At 61.7% G+C, this 18092-nt stretch overlaps 1 protein-coding gene across 1 annotated transcript in view; it reads right to left on the reverse strand.

Annotated features, from left to right (window-relative positions):
• Window positions 1–18092, reverse strand: part of GPC1 (glypican 1) — a 28675-nt gene that overhangs the window by 9453 nt on the left and 1130 nt on the right. The gene's annotated exons all lie outside the window — the stretch shown is intronic.

The raw sequence follows: 18092 nt of genomic DNA on the forward strand, positions 1-18092 counted from the left end.
CTCTGAGTGGGCCCCTGGGCACTGCCAGCATAGCTACCACTCTCACCCCAGCAACCTCAACCGAGCCTCCCCAGCCCTGCCTGGCCACCTCGTCCAGCCGCCCGGTGGCCCGCGCCGTTCCAGCTGCCCCAGCACAGCCCCCGTCCCTCCCTCCCTCCTCGGACACACGGGAGTGAAGACACGGAGCCAGAGCCCGGGCGCCGGCCTGAGGCCCCGGGCGGGCTGGGCCGAGGCGGCCCCCAAGCCGGCTGCAGGGCGGATGCAGAGGCTGGTGCAACAGTGACAGTCAGGATGCAGAGTTCTGTGCTTCCCTCCTGCCCACTCTCGCCCAGCTCGGCCTAGTGTGCATATCACTGATAACCCTGGACGTCAGCCAGATGGACGTGGGTTCTGCAGGGCACCCCCTGCACCCCCCCCCCCAAAAAAAAGCAAGCCTGCGCCTCCTGGTCTCCTGGTCAGAGCCAACTTTTGCCGGGGTGGTGGGCCGCCAGGAGCAAAAATGAGCTCCCTGCCCCTGGCAGTGTGCAAATCCCACTGGTGGCATTCTGTACTCTGTCATTCCAGACCCTCTGCTCCCAAACCCCCACCTCTCCTCTCCGCTCAATACCTGCAGAGGAAGGAAGGCTTGCCCAGGAGGGAGGGAATGCTCCCCCCCGCCCTGGGAGGCATCGGCGGGTCCACTCTTCCCACTGACCCCTCCCCCAGCTGGCCAGCGACCATCCCTCCTTTCCCCCTCAGTTGCTTTGCTGTTTTTGCAAAAGCTGGCCACAGCCTTCCCTAGTTTGTGGGACATTTCCTCCCATGGGTGATCTAATTTTGGGGGGAGAAAGGGGGGAGGGCGGTTCATTCCTCACGCGATTCCCTGTGGCACTGCTCCTCCAGGCCCTGCCCCTGAATTCCAAGATGCCCTCTGATCCTGCTCCTCAGGGTTAAGATCTTACACCTACTTCCCTAACCCCATCAGCAATGGCTTCTCTTCCTCAGCAGCAGACCACCCATGTCCATCTTCTCCCCTCCAGACCCAGACTTGCTTGGGTCACCCCAGATCCTTGACTTCTCTTCACTAAGCCCCTACCAGTCTGGGGCTCCAAACATCTTTAGGGCCCACACCCTCCTGCCACCTGCTGAGCCCCACTGTCCTGTCTTAGCAGCCTCCCAAGAGCATCCCCACCCAGCAGCCATCCTTGCCAGCACTGTCACCCCAACGCTTTAGCCCAAGACCCTCACCCCAACAGTGCACATTCTGTCCAGTGCTGGACACAGACCTCATGTGTCCAGGCCACGCCTGGCAGCCACCTGTGGCTGGTGGCGCTAGAGCCCTCCCAAGGAGACTGCAGAGGGAAGGTGGCGCCATGCCAAGCCCATCTCTCCAGAAGCTTCTAAGGCTCACACAAGAGTATGCAGCCTGCTGCTCAACCTGTCTTTAAAGCGACATCCCAAAGACTGCACCAACCGACCCAGCCATCACTAGAACACTGATTCCCTGTCGACAGTTTGCCTGCACTGGCCGCACTGGGGCTGAGACACGGTTGTATGGACAGCCCCAGGTACCAGGACACACCATGTGAGAGGCCCAGGTCTGGAAGAGCAGGAAGGGCACTGCTTCCCCACCCCTCCTCTTTCCTTAGTTCTGGACCCTCCATCGGGCCTTGCTGGCAGGCCAGGGGTAGCCAGGTAGAGAAGGCTTTCCCAAGCAGTACTCTTTTTGGACCACTGCCCCCTGCCCACTCCTGTTCCCGGCTGCCATCCAGCCCCGGTGGCCACGGGGTCCCCCTGGCATGGCCACCAGCCTGCTGGGGGTGGAAGGCACTGAGCACACAGAGGAAGGTTCCTTGGTCATTGTCCACACAGGAGCTCCAGGCTTTCCTCTCTCACCCTTCTGTCCAGAAGCTTCTGCCCCTGACTGGTTCCTGAAAGAGGGCCACACTTATCATCCGGGAAGGGTGGCCTCGGACCCCCCTTGCAGAGGACATTTCAACCTCAACCTCTTATCCTCCCTCCTAACACATCAACAGCAGCTGTAACCCCTCCTGCCTTCTCTGACCCAGCCTGCTTCTCTACCCCTCACCCACCACCCAAAGCCCCCCCCACCCAGGCAAACGACAGCGTCACCAAGGAGCCCTCTGTCACTTCCACCACGCACTAGGACCCAAAGCCGAGGGGGCATCGCTGCCAACACTTCCTCCCTTGGTGGGTGGGAGGGGTCTGCCCCCAGGCCTGCAAGGGGCTGCTTCGCAGGTGGTGGAACAAAGGCTGGGCGCCTGGGTGCCCTGGACAGTCGCCGTTGGCCCCTGCAGAGTCCTGCGCCGTGGGGCAAGAGCCACAGCTAGCGGGCAGTGTGGAGATGCACAGGCACCCGGCAGCACCACGGGGACTGGGCGCTGGTGCAGTGGGCGCCGCGGGCCCAGGGGGTGCGGGGGCTGCAGCAGGCAGGCAGGGAGACAGAGAGCAGTAGGGGGGCCACGCGGGGGAGGGGAGGGCTGCGGCAGGCGGGGCAGGGTGGGGGTGGGGGAGGAGGGCAAGCGATTGGCGGGGAAGGGGCTTGCAGCAGAGGGCGCGGCAGCAGAGGGGACTCCTGGGGGCTGAGGCAAGGGAAGGGGAGGGGAGGGGGATGGGTTTGACAGAAGAGGAAGGGGGGGCTTGCTGCAGGAAGGGGGCTGCGGCAGGCGCTGGGAAGCACAGGAAGGGATGGGGGTGGGGAGGGGTGTTAGGATGCTGCAGGGCAACGGGCAGAGAGGGACCTGGGGAAGGGGAGGTGGGGAACTGGAGGGGAGAAGAGGTGGGGTGGTGCTGGGTGCGGTGGTGGTGATGGGGTGGGCATGGAGACTGGCAATGGGGCTCCTGATGGGAAGAGGTGGAGAAGGGGATGGGACGTGGAGGAGGGCCCCCATGCGCTTGCGGTGGGGATGAGGGTAGGCGCAGGATGGACAGAAAATGCGGCCAAGGCGGTGGTGATGGGGGACAGGGGTGGGGATGAGGATGTCGAGGTGGAGGGAGTGAAGGTAAGGGTGGCAAGCCTGAGGATGGGGAAGCAGGTGGGGGGGGGGGGAGATGGAGATGGCTTGGGGCAGACGGCTGGCTGGAGACCCAGCCTGGATCCCAGCCCCGCAGACGCCACCCGCGCTGTGGCCCGAGAGCCCTGTGTGGCGGTGGCGGCGGCTCCAGCGGCGGCGTCCCAGGCTGCGGTGGCGGTGACGCTCCGGGCGGTGCGCGACTCCGGGTGCGGGCGCGTGGGGGCCTGGGGACCCGGCCGGGGGAAGGAGCAGGAGCAGACCGGGCCGGAGGGTTCGGAGGAGGCGCGGGCGGACGGGAGCCGGGGAGGAGCTGCGGCCACCGCGGCCCCGGCAGCCCCGCCACCGCACTGGCGCGCACGGCGAGGGCGGTGGCTCCAGGCGCGGGGACGCGCCTCCTCCCGCAGCCCCCGCCCCGCCGCACTCGGCACCGCCCCGTCTCCCAGGAACCCGCGGGCCGCCTGCCCGCGCCCCCTGCGTCCCGCAGCCCCCTCGCTCCCCGCGGCGCGGCCCCTCCCGGAGAGGGATCCCCAGCTCCAGCCGGGAAGACGGAATCGGCCCTTGCAGCACAGCCAGCGCAGGCCTGGGGCTCGTGGCTCAGGGGCCAGCGCCCACACCAGGAGGCTGACGGGGGTCTTGTTGGGGCGGGGTGTCAGGTTTTTCCCTGGGGATGGAGAATGACAGCTGACCACCTGGGAACCCCTCTCCTGCCGACAGTGGCCAGATCCCCAATGCTGCCTGGGTACTCAAAGCCACCATCAGTTACCCCACATCCCCTACCTAACCCTCTCCAGTCCCCCAGTCTCTCACCTGGGTGACCTCAGCCACCATCCCCACTGCTGATGTCCTTCCCCTAGGAAACAGTAAACCCGGCCTGGGTACACAGTCCACCGGCCCAGCCCCTACCTTCTCCCTGGGTGCTGTCCCACACTGGTGCCTCTCCCTTCCTCCCAGAACACCAGGATACCTCTCACCAGTATCCTCTACTCCCTGGAGCCCTGCCCTGGTCCTGCTTGCCCCTGGCCACCACTCCCCCAGGAGAACACCACCCTTGCACCCACCCATGCCAGGCTCCTCTCAGCAGGGTGGCTGTGCCCCTGTCAGCCAGCCAGCCCGTGGGGACATGTGCCTGGCAAGCAACTCTTGATCCAAGTCCTCTCTCTAAGGCCTCGGCATCTCCGAGCCCCAGAAGCAGGGGGGGTTCAGAGGTAACTCGCAAGGCTGCTCTCTGTGCTGCCTGCTTCCTGCTCGAGGACCTCCTGGGCAGGCCACCCTGCCAGTGGCCACCAGGCCTGGGGGTACCTTGGCAAGGCAGTGGGCCTCAATCACGTAGTCACAGCTCTGGGTGAGAGGACGGGCCCCCTCCAAGTAGCCTCCCCAGAATTTAGCTTCAAGGTTCCCAGCTCATGCTATGGCCTCAGAACAAATCAGGATGAAGGTGACCCTGGCTTTGTGCTACCTAGCACCCTAGGTCTTGGCTGCAGGGCAGGGAATGCTTAGGGCCCAGGGTTGAGTGTCCCCGGAACCTCTCCCTTCAGGCCAAAGTTAGCCCTGCTTTCTCATCCTGGGCCCAAGTTGGGCTGCAGAGAGCATTCTGGTGGGTATGTGCACATGCCAGTCCCTGCTGGGGCTGGGCAGTGGTGGGACTCTGCCTACCCTCCCTTGGGGCCTGGGCCAGCCGAGGGGCCCCTATGACAAGTCCATAGGGAACAACCTGGAACAGCAGGAGGGAACAGAGCAGCTCAGAGACCCTCTCAGCTGTGCTCCTTGCGAAGACACAGCACAGGCCCATCCATCCACTCAGTGAGTAGCCCAACATTCAGAGGTGGCAGACTCTCAGCTGCGCCAGAACCCTGAGCACACCCTCCAACTGAGGGAGCTGGTGGGGGCACACTGTGACCTGGGTCCGCTCTCAGCTCAGGCCCCATAAATACTGGGGGCTAGAAAGACAGCTGGGAAGGGACAGAAGGCTCGGCTGGTCCCCTCTGACCCAACCACTTTCCACAAAGCTTGGTAGCCATGTCCAAAATCACAGCCAAGCTCGGCCTGGCATCCCAGCCCGTTGCCCCTACCTACCTCATGACCTGCCACTTCCACTAACTCCAGTTCTCGGTGCCCTTCCCTCTGGCTCAGCCCTTTTCCCATGCCCACTCAGCTTGGCCTCCGGGAAGCCTTCCCCACTCCCTCGGGGCCACTGCACCTGCTCAGGCCGGCAGCCACCCTGGAGCCTTCCTCGGGTCCCAGCTGGCTGCCCTCCCAGGCAGCTGGAGTGCCACACTGCTTGCTGCTGGGAGCCTCCACTTCCCTTCTCTTGTCTCCCCGCCCAGCACCCAGGCCAGACCTGGGTCAATAAACAACTGGGCACGAGAGCCGTACAGAAGGACTCTTTGTCCAGTGCTGCCATTCAAGGCTTAACCCCAGCCAGGCCCCAGAGTGGCAGTCTCAGACTTCCCTGACCCGACCCCTCCCCAGGGGCCGCGGGACAGCCAGTGGGGTGAGTTTGCTCCCCACAAGGGCTCCCTTGTTCTGACGGAGACCCGGCCACCTTGGCGGGAGATGGAGGATGGGCCTCCCTTGCCCCCATGCGCTGTAAGACCGCCCCTGATTCCAGTCCCAGGGGGATCCCGGAGCGGGAGGGTAGAGGTGGACGTGGGAGCAGGCATGCTCCACCAGTCCGGCCCGCCTTTCCCTGGGGACCCCAGTCCCGTCCCTTGGCTGCTGGGTGGCTTCCTACAGCCTGGGAAGCACCTCTGCCGGCCCTACCCTGGCTGCCCCAGTGAGGGGCTGGAGACAGAGGCCAGGACACAGGTAAACAGCAATTTTAGATAACCTGCATTATTTTTTAGTATAAAAGAATCTGGCCCCGAAGAACTGAGAGCAAGGACGGGAAGGGAATCTTGCACACCCTGTTCAGAGTTGCCTTACTCCTAACAGTCAAAAGGTGGAAACAAGCTGAGTATCCACGGAGGGAGGGAGGGATACGTAAAAAAGTGTGGCCGGTCCACACGACGGGATATTCCAGGACCAAGTAGGACACCTGCTATGATGTGGATGAACCTCGACCCCGAAAACGTGCTGAGGGAGAGAAGCCAGACTCGAAACAACAAATCCGGTCTGACTCCACTGAGTCCCCTGCAGTGGTCAGACCCACAGTGACACAGAGCAGAAGCATGGGCGCCAGGGGTCGGGGCGGCGGGGAGTCCGTACTTCATGGGGACAGAGTTCTAGATGGGGAAGATGAGAACATTCTGGAGACGGAGGCTGGTGACGGGTACAGGACAGTGCGAATGCAAGTAATGACCCTCAACTGTACACAAAATCAGCGAAAATGCAAGTAATGACCCTCAACTGTACACAAAATCAGCGAAAATGATATATTTTTTATGCACATTTTATCATCAAAAAAGCAAGCCCCCCCATATGTGTAACACATTTACACTAAATATGTGGGGCACACTTTCACTAAAATCTTATTTGTTGTTTACTTCAAATTAAAATATTCAGGACAAACCTCCGCTGTAGGGTTACTCACTATCCCAAACACCAATTTAACTGGATAGTCGGTAGCTCTACCTGCTAAATCTGTCAGCCCTGGGGCACCTGGGTGGCTCAGTGGGTTAAGCCACTGCCTTCGGCTCGGATCATGATCTCGGGGTCCTGGGATTGAGCCCCACCCACATCAGGCTCTCCGCTCAGCAGGGAGCCTGTTTCTCCCTGTCTCTCTGCCTACTTGTGATCTCTGTCAAATAAATAAATAAAATCTTTAAAAAAAAAAAATCTGTCAGCCCTTCCGGGGGTGTGGGGAGAGGCCTCACAGAAGCCACACTGATTCCCTCCCTGCAACGATGGGTCACATGTCCCCCACTGGGGTCCTCAGACCCATAGCCCCAGCCTCCTCAGAGAATACTGGACCTATCCCAATGAACAAGATACCATTCTATCCATCTTACAGATGGGAAAACTGAGGCTGGGAGAGGTTTTGTGACTTGCTCAATGTTTCAGACCTGCTGCCTAATGCCACTGGCCCATAGGCCTCCCTGCCTTCATCGAGGTGGGGAAAACAGGAGCCCTGGTGCCCACCGGTGGCCTGAGAGTCCCAGGTATGGACATGAGGCCTCTCCTGGAACATGAGGGCCCAAGGGGCCTTGCTGAAGCAGGCCTGCCCATTTCTGTTGGGGGAGGGACACCTGGCTGGGTGCTCCTGCCAGCAGCACAGACCCACCACTACAGACAGTCCCCATCAGGCCCTGCTGAGCACACGGAGGGCTCCCAGACCGGGGTCAGTCCAATGGCCTCCCCAGAGGTGGAGCCCTGACTTCTCGTGGGTCCTGGGAGCGGGTGGGAATGTTGGGGGCCATCCCATTCCTTGGCTTTTCCTGCTCAGTTTCTCAGGGGCCAGTCAAGCTGTAAGCATGTCAGAGGAGGGTCAGGGCCTTCAGAAAGGGGGGAATTCAGGTCCCCCAGGCATCCAGCATCTTGGCCCTGCCCTGTCCAGCCCTGAGCAGCAGGCACAAGGGCACACAAAGAGGCACACATTTCTGGACAGAGGTGGGATGGTCCTGTCCAGGGCAATCCTGGAGCGGATGACCAAGGGACAGAACGAACTCCATCTCTAGACAGTGGTCACAGGGATGCTGAGAAGGCCCCACACCCTCTGGTGAGGAGTGGCCCCCTAATGCAGGCCGCCAGACTCCAGGCCCGGCTCCAGGCCAACCATGGGTGCAGGTCCTGCCAGCACCATCTCCTATCTCCCTCCAATCTTACCCAGGGCCTGCACTGATTTCTGGTGCCTCCACCCACAGTTCTCTTCTGAAAACTGGCTGCCATCCTCCAAGGCCACCCACAGTCCCTCGTCATGGGCTACCCTCCAGGATGGGGCTGGCCAGCTCTCCCCACGGTGTTCAATTACCAGTGAGCAGGGCAGGCCAGGTGGGAGGCTGGGTGGGGGAAGGAAGCAGCAGTGGGTAACTGAGTGAGGGCAGAACACTCCCCTCGAGCCTAGACCTCTGCCGCTGGCTGGGGGTCCTCCGCTTCCCCACCATAGGCACCTCCCCTTCTGTGCTGCTAGAAGGCTGAACTTGGGGACAGAAGGCCTGTCTCCCTAGGGCCCTGCAGCACGGGCTCAGGCTGGGCACAAGAGGGCACTGATTCTTACAACTGCCCTGTGTGGCAGGCACTGCTATCAGCCCTCTCTTACAGAAGAGCACTGCGGGGCTCAGAGAGGTTCAGGGGTTGGCTCAAGGTCACACAGTAAGTGAATGTGGAGCTGGCACTTGAACCCCAGCAGACCTGGTTTTGGGTTCCTCTAGAGACCTGCCTCTTTCCTAACACGGTAGCCACTGGGAATGGTCACTGGATTCGAGGGACAGTGGCTCTGGGACCATGCTTGTTAGGCTAGCATGCCATCTCCCTCAGAGCCGGGCCCTCTGCCTCTTGTGTGGCATTGCTGACTTTCTGCAAAGAACCCGCTCCTCCCTTCCTCTTCTAGCTGTGGGCAGGGTGCTCTAGGACCTCCAACTGCAAGCTCTCAGCATCAGAGAAAGTGGGACCAGCGAACAGCCCAAGGCAGGGGTCCTGGAAGGGCAGCCCAGGAGGCTGGGCCCTGGGGTGTCCCATGGGGAGGGGTCTTTGCTCTACAGCCCCAGGTTGGGGGTGTGACTGTAACCCCCCTGCATCTGTCTGAATTCACTTGTTCGTTGTCTTAACTTCTGACTTATAAAGGAACACCTGTCATTGTGGCTGTGGACCTATGGCTCACGGGAGACCCCCGATTCCTGTCTGGACCTTGAGCCTGTTGCACGGTCTGTGGCTAGGTTCGGCAGGTAGAACAGCCCCAGTGCGCAGGAGGAGCTCAGGGAGCACTTGCTCAGGGATGCAGAAAGACTCAGGTTTGAATGTCCCCATCACCCGCTCCGTCCTTGCCCCCGAAGCCTTTCCCAGGTGCAGTCTCTTCTCTGTGCCCTGAGCCTCTGAGACTATGTGCAGAAGCCTGCAGACCCCTCTACAGGTGTCTAGGAAGCAGAGGATTCTGCAGCAGATCACAAAGGCGAAGTGCCGCAGCGATCAGAGGATGAGAAAACCAAGGTGTGGTGGCGCGCGTTGCAGGCCTTCCTGAGATGCGCACAACTGGGCAGCATGTCCAAGACCTGCTGGGATTGCCAAGTGGCACGGAGCTCCCCATAGCAAATGGAAAGGGCTGCAAACGCATTGGCAGCTTCTCCTGGCAACCATGTCCCAGATTCCGGGGCCCTGCCGTTGCCGTAAACACTGCATTTCGGTTAGAGGTGAGCACAGACACTCTGTCACTTTCTTGGCCACGTTCACCAACTCCTTGACTTCTTCCCCTGGGCCTCTCCATGCACACCAGTTACGAACCCTCACCTCCAATGACCTGCCTCCACACCTGTGTTCATCCACCCCACCTCGCCCTCCTTCTACAGCCGACCCCACCACCCACCCTTCAGGGCTGTCCCGCCCTGGGCAAAGACGGTTGCCCTCGCCCCTGTGCTCCACAGGTCACTCCCTCCACCTTGCTCTGAGCTTTGCTTGAAGTGCTTCTCAGGAGGGGCTGCTAGGATTTCTGGAAGCCAACTCCTAGCTGTTCAAGAGTGTCCGGCACTTCTCAGGGTCCCTGGCCACCCCAGCCCCACCCCCTAAGACTCTGGGACAACCAAAAATGCCACCTAGTAACTGCTCCTGGTCAGAAACACCACCTCGTCCTAGGCCTGGGGCTTTAGGGCTGTGTGTCTGGCCCATAGCGGCCCTCATGCCCCCCAGCACCCTCAGATGCACAGCGACAGGGAGGTGCCAGTCCCTGGGTCACTTGGAGGGAGGATGCCGAGACAGCTGCAGTTATCGGGCCTGTGGCGTGGGCAGCCCGTGGCAAGCCGGGGGAGGTCAGGGAGGGTGGAGCTGAATGACAGCCTCATCCTTTTAAAATAACTCTGTTAGTCCAGTGTGTCCCATGCTCCATGACAACCGGGGGTGCGAGCGATCATCTGAGCCAAGCCTGGCAGTGGGTGGCATCATCTCTCCCCAGGGCCTGGAGGGGCCCACAGGTGGGCAGGATGGATTCCCTTGGCCCCCAGAGCCAAGGATGGGCACTCAGGGCCCCGATGCCTGAGGACACACTCAGATGTCTCACACACACAGCTCCCTATGGTGGCCCAAATGGCTCCACATGGCATCAGGCACCAAGGACACGCTCAGACACAGGGATGGGCCTGGATGGCTACTTGCAGGTTGGGAAGTGGGTCCTCAGGGTTGGCCTGAAGGTAGGCACTGGCCACTGAACCCCAGATTCTCTGCTGATGGGGAGGGAGCCTGGGAAGGCACCCTAGTCAGGGCCCAGCTGCCCACCAGGGAGGGAGTTGTGCTGGCCTGTCCCTCCAGGTGTTGGCAGCACTGGGGACTGACCAGCTGGGGTACAGATGAGGCTCAGATCTGGCCAGGGTCTGCAGGCTCTGGACTGCTGAGTTTGGGATGGTCTGAAGGCCCCAACTGAGTTTCTCACTAGCTTTTGATCTTCTGGGAGGCAGAGCCCATGGCTTTTCATCATGTGTTCCAGAGACCAACAGAGGGTGAGCATACATGGATGAATGGATGGCGGAGTGGGGGTCCTTGTCCCCGCACCCCACCTGGCCAGCCTCCCTTGTCCCTCACAGCAGGGCAGGGCAGGGCAGGGCAGGGGGGTTCAGGCACTTGGTGCTCATCAGCACGACCAGCTCTGACCTCAGGAGGCCCTCCTGTAATCCCAGTGGTCACAAGGGCATTGACTGGGCCTCATGTGGGCCTGCAGGTTTCCTGGCCCCTTTCTCTACCGGGCCTTCCCCAGGCCTCCCTCCCTCCCCCTACCATGAAAACCAGGGCCCATCTCTCTTTGCACCTGCGGGTGCTCTGGGGCCTAAACCCCCAGCTCTCTGCACTCTGGCTGACCTCATCCTTGTACTTGGGACCACCTACCCAGCACCCATGGGACAGGGCCACACAGTGTCCCCTAGTGCCCCACTGAGGCGGGTGGGCATGGCCTCCTCCACTGTTTCCCCCACCGCCCCACTCCTCTCCTGAGGGGATCCCTCTCAGGTACCCACCCATCACTCAGTACCCACACCAGATGCCACTTGAGGGGCAGGACTCTGAGCTCTGGGGACTCCTTTCTGGGACCCAGTTTCCTCATCCACAAACTAAATGACTGGACCAGATGGTCCTCAGCCTGCCCTGCAGACACTGTGGGAGAGACCACCCAGCAACAGACTAGAGGAGGCCAGGGTGAGGTTGAAGGAAGCAGGGTCTTGGCACCTCAGTAGGTGGGATGGAGAGGCACAGAGCTGAGGCTCCTGTAGGGCCCCCCTTACCTGCCAGTTCCAGCCCACTTCCTCTATTCTGGTCCTTGGGTCCCCTGCAGGGCCCCAGGGGGAGCTCACAGCACAGTACCCCTTCCCCCTGCTGAGGGTCCCCTGCAAGGCCCCGGGGGAGCTCACAGCACAGCACCCCTTCCCTCTGCTGAGGGTCCCCTGCAAGCCCCTCTCCCCCACTCTGTGCTTAGGGAAGCTCTCCTCAGGGCTGTTAGCTGACCCTCCCCTAGCACCAATGCCCAGCGCTGTGTCTGGTTTTCTGTCTTCCCACCCTTAGCCCCTACCTGGTGGGTCCCCAGACAGCCTGGTCTTCCCTGTGAGATACAGTGGGGATGGCAGGCAGGGCCCTGGGCCTCTTGGGGGCTGAGGTCAGGGCAGATGGCAAGGGAGCAGGATTGATGGAGCCCCTCGGGGCTGCCCTGTCACCCAGCCAAGCCTCCAGAACCCAGGGAGCACTTAATGCAAATGAGCAGCGCGCCTGGGCTGCCTTACCAGGAGGTGGCTGCGTGCAACTGGCTGCCCTCCACCTCCCTGCGGCTCCAAGCCCTGCTTGGCCTCCTGGCCCCTCGGCCCCACTTCCTCCCTCTGGCATTCCACCTGGGGGCTCACCTGCCCTGAATGCTCTGTCCCCTGCTTGGGGGGCCCTCCCGCATGCAGGTGGGGACCCCGAGCCTGCCCAAGGAACACTGGTGTCACTGGGTAACAACCATGTCATCCAGGTGCCCCCAACCCCACGAAGGTGGAAAGGCTGGCCCCCTTTGTTGCCTGCCCTGGTTCTGGGCCATGACACAAAGGCCACATGCTGGGAACTCATTCTGGCACTGAGTGTCAGAATGCGAGCCCCCCCCCCTCCCCCCGCCCTGACTGGGATAGAGAAGTTGAGGGTACAGGGCCAGGAGACGAGCCACAGACCTGGTGGCAGTCAGGGCCCAGACCCATGGTCTCTAAGCGCTCCCATACCAGGGATGTGCCCCAAGAAGCTTGTGGGCAGGCAGGGGTACAGATCAGTCCAGGAGTTGGCCTGACACATTGCCGGGTCACCAGGGCCCCTGAACCTGTGGCAGACATGGGTACGTGGGAGGCATGGCCCTCTTCTGAGGGGCCATGGTCACAACACACTCAGGGCCCAGGATCACCTAAGAGCATGGAGCAGATGTGTGGGGCCACCAGCAGCCATGGGCCACACCGTGGCCCCTGATACCCCTAACCCGCAGGATATGGGATGGTGCCCACATCTGAGTATGCAGTCTTTGCAGAGATCACTGCTTAAGACAAGATACCATGGGAGTCGGTGGGCCCCTAAGCTGACTGCTGTCTTCACTTCTGTAGGGTGAAGTCTGGAGGCCGCACAAGGAGAAGGCCTGCAAAGAGGAAGCCAGATACCTACTGGCGGAGAAACCAATGCCAAGGATGGTCTGCCTACCCCCAGAGAAGACCGGAGAGCTCGGAGCAGACTCTGCCTCTTGGCAGTGGGAGGAGGCAGCCCTGCTGCACCTGGATCCTGCGCTGCCGGTGGGTCTTCGCATGGCCCTGGGAAGCCTGTGCGCTCCCAGACCCCCGGCACCCAGCCCAGGCCTGGCACACGGGAGGTGCCTGTAATCATTTCCTGCTGAGACCTGCCCAGACTTGGGGAGCACCGCAGGGAGAGCCCCAGAATGTGGGTGGCTGGGGGATGCCCAGGGAAGTGGAGTGGCAGGGCCAAAACCCCCGGAGAGGACGGAACCGGCCATGTGCCATGGGTGAGCACCAGGAGGACCCACTTGGTGGGAGGGTGTGTGCCAGGAAGGTGAGCCAGCCAGGAGCTCTTGGGAAGTGACCCCAAGGCCGCGGGCAGATAAGGGGATAGGATGAGGCTGACCTGGCCGCCTCAGGGGCTCCTAGACCCACCTAGGACTCTAGGATTCTTGCTGGGAGAGCACATGTGCACTCTCCCACCTAGAGCTTCCTGGCATCCACCCTCTGAAGACAGTGGAGGAGGCTGGTGGCCTGGACCCTGCCCTACAGTGCAGAGGACACAGATGGGAGGCCAGGCCTGGCCTCACCTCACACCTGGCTACTGTGTGGGAAGTAGTACTACCTGCGAAGACGGGATAAGGCCTGGGGTGGGAGGAAACATCCCCCAATCTGTGCGCCCCACCCCCCCACAGGAGACTTCCTGCAGCTCAGGGCACTTGCCCAGGCCTGTCTTAGACAAACAGCAGCAAGAAAGGCGGCCAGCCACTGTGTCAGTGAGAAGGCAGGCTCCAGGGTGGGTGGCCTCGGGCTGGAGCCCTCCCGCTGCTGGGCCCGTTTCTTCTCCTAGATGTGGGCAGTGAGCTGACCCCACAGGGCTGTGCGGACAGCTGCACGTGATCAGGGATGGCGCCAGTGTCCAGTCCCTCTAGGCCCTGACACAGGCTGGAAACTCATGTCTTGCTGTGAAACTATACTGCACCAAAGCAGGTCTTGGGAAGAAGCCTCTGGGTTATGAGAGAGGTGCCCAGCCTCTCGCTGCCCAGGCATGTCCAGGCCTGAGAGTGGTGGATGCTGGTCCCATGCCTGACCTGATTCCTGGTGGCCAGGGGTGAGCCCCTCTCCTGGCCTGTCTCCTGTCCAGGGCCGGCTAGACAGACACCTGTGCCTGTGGGTGTGGATATCCCAGCTCGGGCCTGGACACGCCCATACCAGCCAACTGGGCTCTCCTCCTGGCTCTGACGCCCGGCCTGCTGCCAGGCCAGTGTGTCCCCAGTCCCTCTCCCAGGAGGCCTCTGTGGCCCCAAAGGCCTTCCAGTTCAGGCTTACACTGTTCCTTCATTACTGCCTGCATGGAACCAGACCAACATCTCCCATCTCCTAGGCTCATTTGCCCCTGGATCAGGCATTTGTCTGTGACTCCTGGGGACCCGGCCTAGTGTGGTGCGGGGGACATACTGGCTGCTCCTTGCACTGGCCAGTAAGACACAGTCGGGCCACACTGTGTCCGCCCAGGGGTCACCTGATTCACGCCCTGGTGCCTAGGAACAGCCCTCGTTATCGGGGCAGGAGCAGCACACCACGAGGCCCACTGAAGAGCTGGCCTTCAGCAGACAGGCACGGAGGACCAGGCGGAGGACAAAGCTCAGCTACATGGAAGGCTGATTCACCCACAGCCCTGTCCTGATGGAGACACGGAGGCCAGACCAAAGGCTCAGGAGGCCAGACCAAAGGCTCAGGGGGAGTTCAGCTCACACAGGTTCTTAGCCGGCCTCAGAAATGGAGCCAGGCCCCAGAGAGGCATCAGGAAAAGGCAGCTGATGATCGGCTGTGGCCTGGCCTGGGATTTCTATTCCTGGCCTCTGGACTGGAAGGGCTTGAGACCTCCAGAAAACTCAGGAACCCAGGACTGGGCAGCAGTGAATGCCACAGGCTTTGGGGTCAACAGACTGGGTTGCCATCCCTAGTGGCCTGTCTCAAGTGGCCTACGTGCGCTTAGCAAAGTTACGTGGCTTCCCTGGGCCTTGTTTTACTCATCTGTAAGTCAGGTCTAAGAACACCTGTCCTCATCTGATACATCAGGGAGACAGAAGCAGGAAGAGACGTGCACTGAGTCTTGGTCCTAAAAAGGGCTCTCAAGCACTGGACGCCGCTGACTGAGGGGGTCTGCCTGGGCCTGCAGAGATTTCGGGGCAGGGGTGAGGGGCAGAACATGCACCAGGGCCAGCAGGCAGTGCATGGGGCCAGCGTCCCTCCTGGGGACCTTCAGGGGGCTTGTGACTGTTACTCTGTCATGCATGAAGATGCAGAGGCAGAGAGGCCAAGTGGGGCAGGAATCTGGCGCAACAGGACTGCCTTCTGAACCCAGGCCTGGGGAGGATGTCCCTCCTCTCGCAGGAGCACGGCAGCATGTCCGGCAAGGTGCTCAGACCGTTGCATCATGCGGGTGGCCCTTGCGAATCCTGGCTCCCTTGGGCCTCCCCACCACGTGCCTCCCCCCCATCTCAAAGCTGGGGATGATGAAACCACAGGTCCTCGAACAGTGGAGGGCCAGAATGGCGGCACAACTGGGGGCCGAGGACGGTCTGGAGACTCAGGCCATGAGCCAGGTGGCTTGGGAGAGCCCCCAGCCCCCAGCTCAGGGACAGATGCTAGGTGGGTTCTCTTGGGCCCAGCCAGGAAGGCCCTCCCTGCGGTGTGGGGGGCAGGGCTGGGGCTTCTGAGGGCTCTCCCCTAGAATCCCTTGCCACCCCCGCAGTCAAAGCTGGTACACAGAAGCCATGGTTTCTGTCGATGGGCCCAAGTGTGGTCCCTGCTGTGGCCTCCTGTAGGAGGCCTCCCTTGCTGGCAGGAGGGCAGAGGGGTAGCTAACTGGTTCTCATTGCATGGACAGGCCCCTCTGGCCTCCAACCTCCAGTCCTGGATCCCTAGACTCCTCCCGCTTTGCCAAGGCCCTTGGTCAGCCCCAGCCCACCCTGCATGGCTCCACAGAGAGCAGGACACAGGTGGGTCCCCAGACTGAGAACCTCCCCAGTGCCGGGAACTGGGCCAGGTTTTGTGGCTATGGCAGAGAAGTGTACAGACAGAGGTGGTCCCTGTCCCCAGCAGCCCAGGAAGGGTCAGAGCCATGCAAAGGACATCACTCGAGTGTCGGGAGGCCAGAGTGGTGCTGAGAGATGTCCAGGAGCCAGGAGCAAGCTGGGAACCAGGAGCAAGCTGGTCAGCACCGGTGGGCCTATATGCCTGTGCGAGCCAGCATGGGGCTCGGCGTTTGCCCCACACCCGCAGAGGGGCCCTGGGCAGGCTTGGACTAGTGGCCCTCACTGGCTCTGAAGCACACTGGCCAGAGGGAGGGTTCCCCTGTGGCCTTACCGGGCTGCGAAACCCCCAGGACCACTTCTTCCCCTGTAAAACGACGACAGCTGTCATCACCGAATGCCAGGCCCAGCCGCCCAAAAACATCACAGGAAGTCCCACACGGGAGCCCTGGGAAACCCGGGAGCCCCGACATTCCCCACTCTCACAAGCTCACTGACATTTCTGGTCCCCCAACGGAGGCTGGAAACACAGCCCGAAGACCTAGGGCCCTCTCCTTGCCTCCCCCCCACCATCAGCGCCTGCTGAATCAGGGTGGGTTTTCACCAGGTGGCGACCCCAGGGCAGGGAGCTGGTGGCCTGGCGCCTGGGAGAGGAGACCAAGGCCAGGGCTCCCAGAGAGGCCGTGTGCTCAGGCCACCAGAGGGCGCCTGGCCCACAGAGGCCAGGCCCAGTCGCAACAGGAGGGGACACAGGGCTTGCTGCTGCCCCGGGAGGTCACCCTGTATCCTTTGCTCCACGTGGCGCTGGCACTCATCTCAGTGCCTGGCCCTGTAGGGCCCTCTGGAGTTGCAGTGCTCTTGGGAGCTTTAGCTGCAGGGGGTCAGGGAGAGGAGCTCCTCTGAAGCCCTTGGCCCTAGGATGGAGAAGGCTTGGGGTGCCGGGAGAAAGGGGCCCTGGCAGGGAGGGCGGTGACCCTGCCCGGACCGCAGTCCCCAGCGTTCCAGGCCCAAGGGAGGGCAGCACTCGAGCCCTGACCAGCACGATGCTAAGACAGCTGCTGAGTAGCCATCCTCCTCCAGCTGGACAGACAGACAGCACCCCATGTGCACCCATCACACTCACAGACTGAGATGCACTTTGATTGCCCCGGGTCCCTACTCCACTGCGTCCAACTGAAGGGGAACAAAACCCAGCTCCCAGCCCCAGCCCAGCCCCACCTCTGCATCCCGTTTGCCCCACTGTCTCCCAGCCGTTGGCAGCTGCCCAGACTGACACTCTGTCTCTCGGCCTAACCAGGACAGAGGCCTGTGGATTCGAGTAAGTTTAGGATGGTCCCTAAGGACACAATGGCCAAGTGGCAGTGGATACAAGAAAGAGAGGCACAGGGGAAGGCTTCCATCCAAGATCTGGGGCTTGGTGGGAGCAGTGGCTCAGTGGACCTTGAGACCCAGGCATGGGGCAGGATCCAGCGGAAAGGCCAGGGACACCCAGGCAAAAGTTCCTGTTTGTGCGGGAGGAGGGGCAGTGGTGGGCAGAGGGCCCCGAGCTGGCCCCAGGCACCCAGGCATGTCCACCTGTCCCACCAGAGAGGCAGTCCTGATAGTAACAGGAACTCTCAGCGAGGGAGACACAAGAAGGCCTGCTTTGGGGTCCCTGTGAGGGTGGAGGGGCTCTCCAGAACACTGGAGGATGAGCAGATATGTCAAAGGACCTCTCAAGGCAGCTCTCTCTGTGTCCGACCTTCTGGGGGTCAGGGGGTCAGAGCCCGGCTGCCTTTCTCCCACTCCCCAGAGAGGCAGGGCCATGGGCCTCACAATGTTCCACACCTCTGTCATTCAGAGTTTCTGCAGCCGTGGTCATTCCTCGTCCCCCCAGGGTCACCATTTGAGCAGAGTTCTTACTTGAACATGGCTGCCCCTAGTTTGGGAGAAATCCCTCCCTGGAGGAATGCTGGTCTGCTCTGCTGCTGCTCCCTGGTTCCAGGCACACCGCACAGGACCCAAGTGCGCTTCCCCACACGTTTGCAGTTTGAGGAGCCCGGGGGTCGGGGTGGTCCTTTGGACACTGTACTCCACCCCCCACCCTCACATACCCTGGCTCCAAAGCTCCTCAAAGGCTCACAGGGAGAGGGTGAGCAGGACTGAGGGCAGCTGCAAGCCTGAGGATGCCTGGGAGGGTCGATGTTCTTACAAAGAAAAGACATGGCCCCTGGGCGGGATCCAAGGCGCCGACCACC

This window comes from Mustela lutreola, chromosome 3 (genome assembly GCF_030435805.1).
Source record: "Mustela lutreola isolate mMusLut2 chromosome 3, mMusLut2.pri, whole genome shotgun sequence".
Taxonomy (NCBI): domain Eukaryota; kingdom Metazoa; phylum Chordata; class Mammalia; order Carnivora; family Mustelidae; genus Mustela; species Mustela lutreola.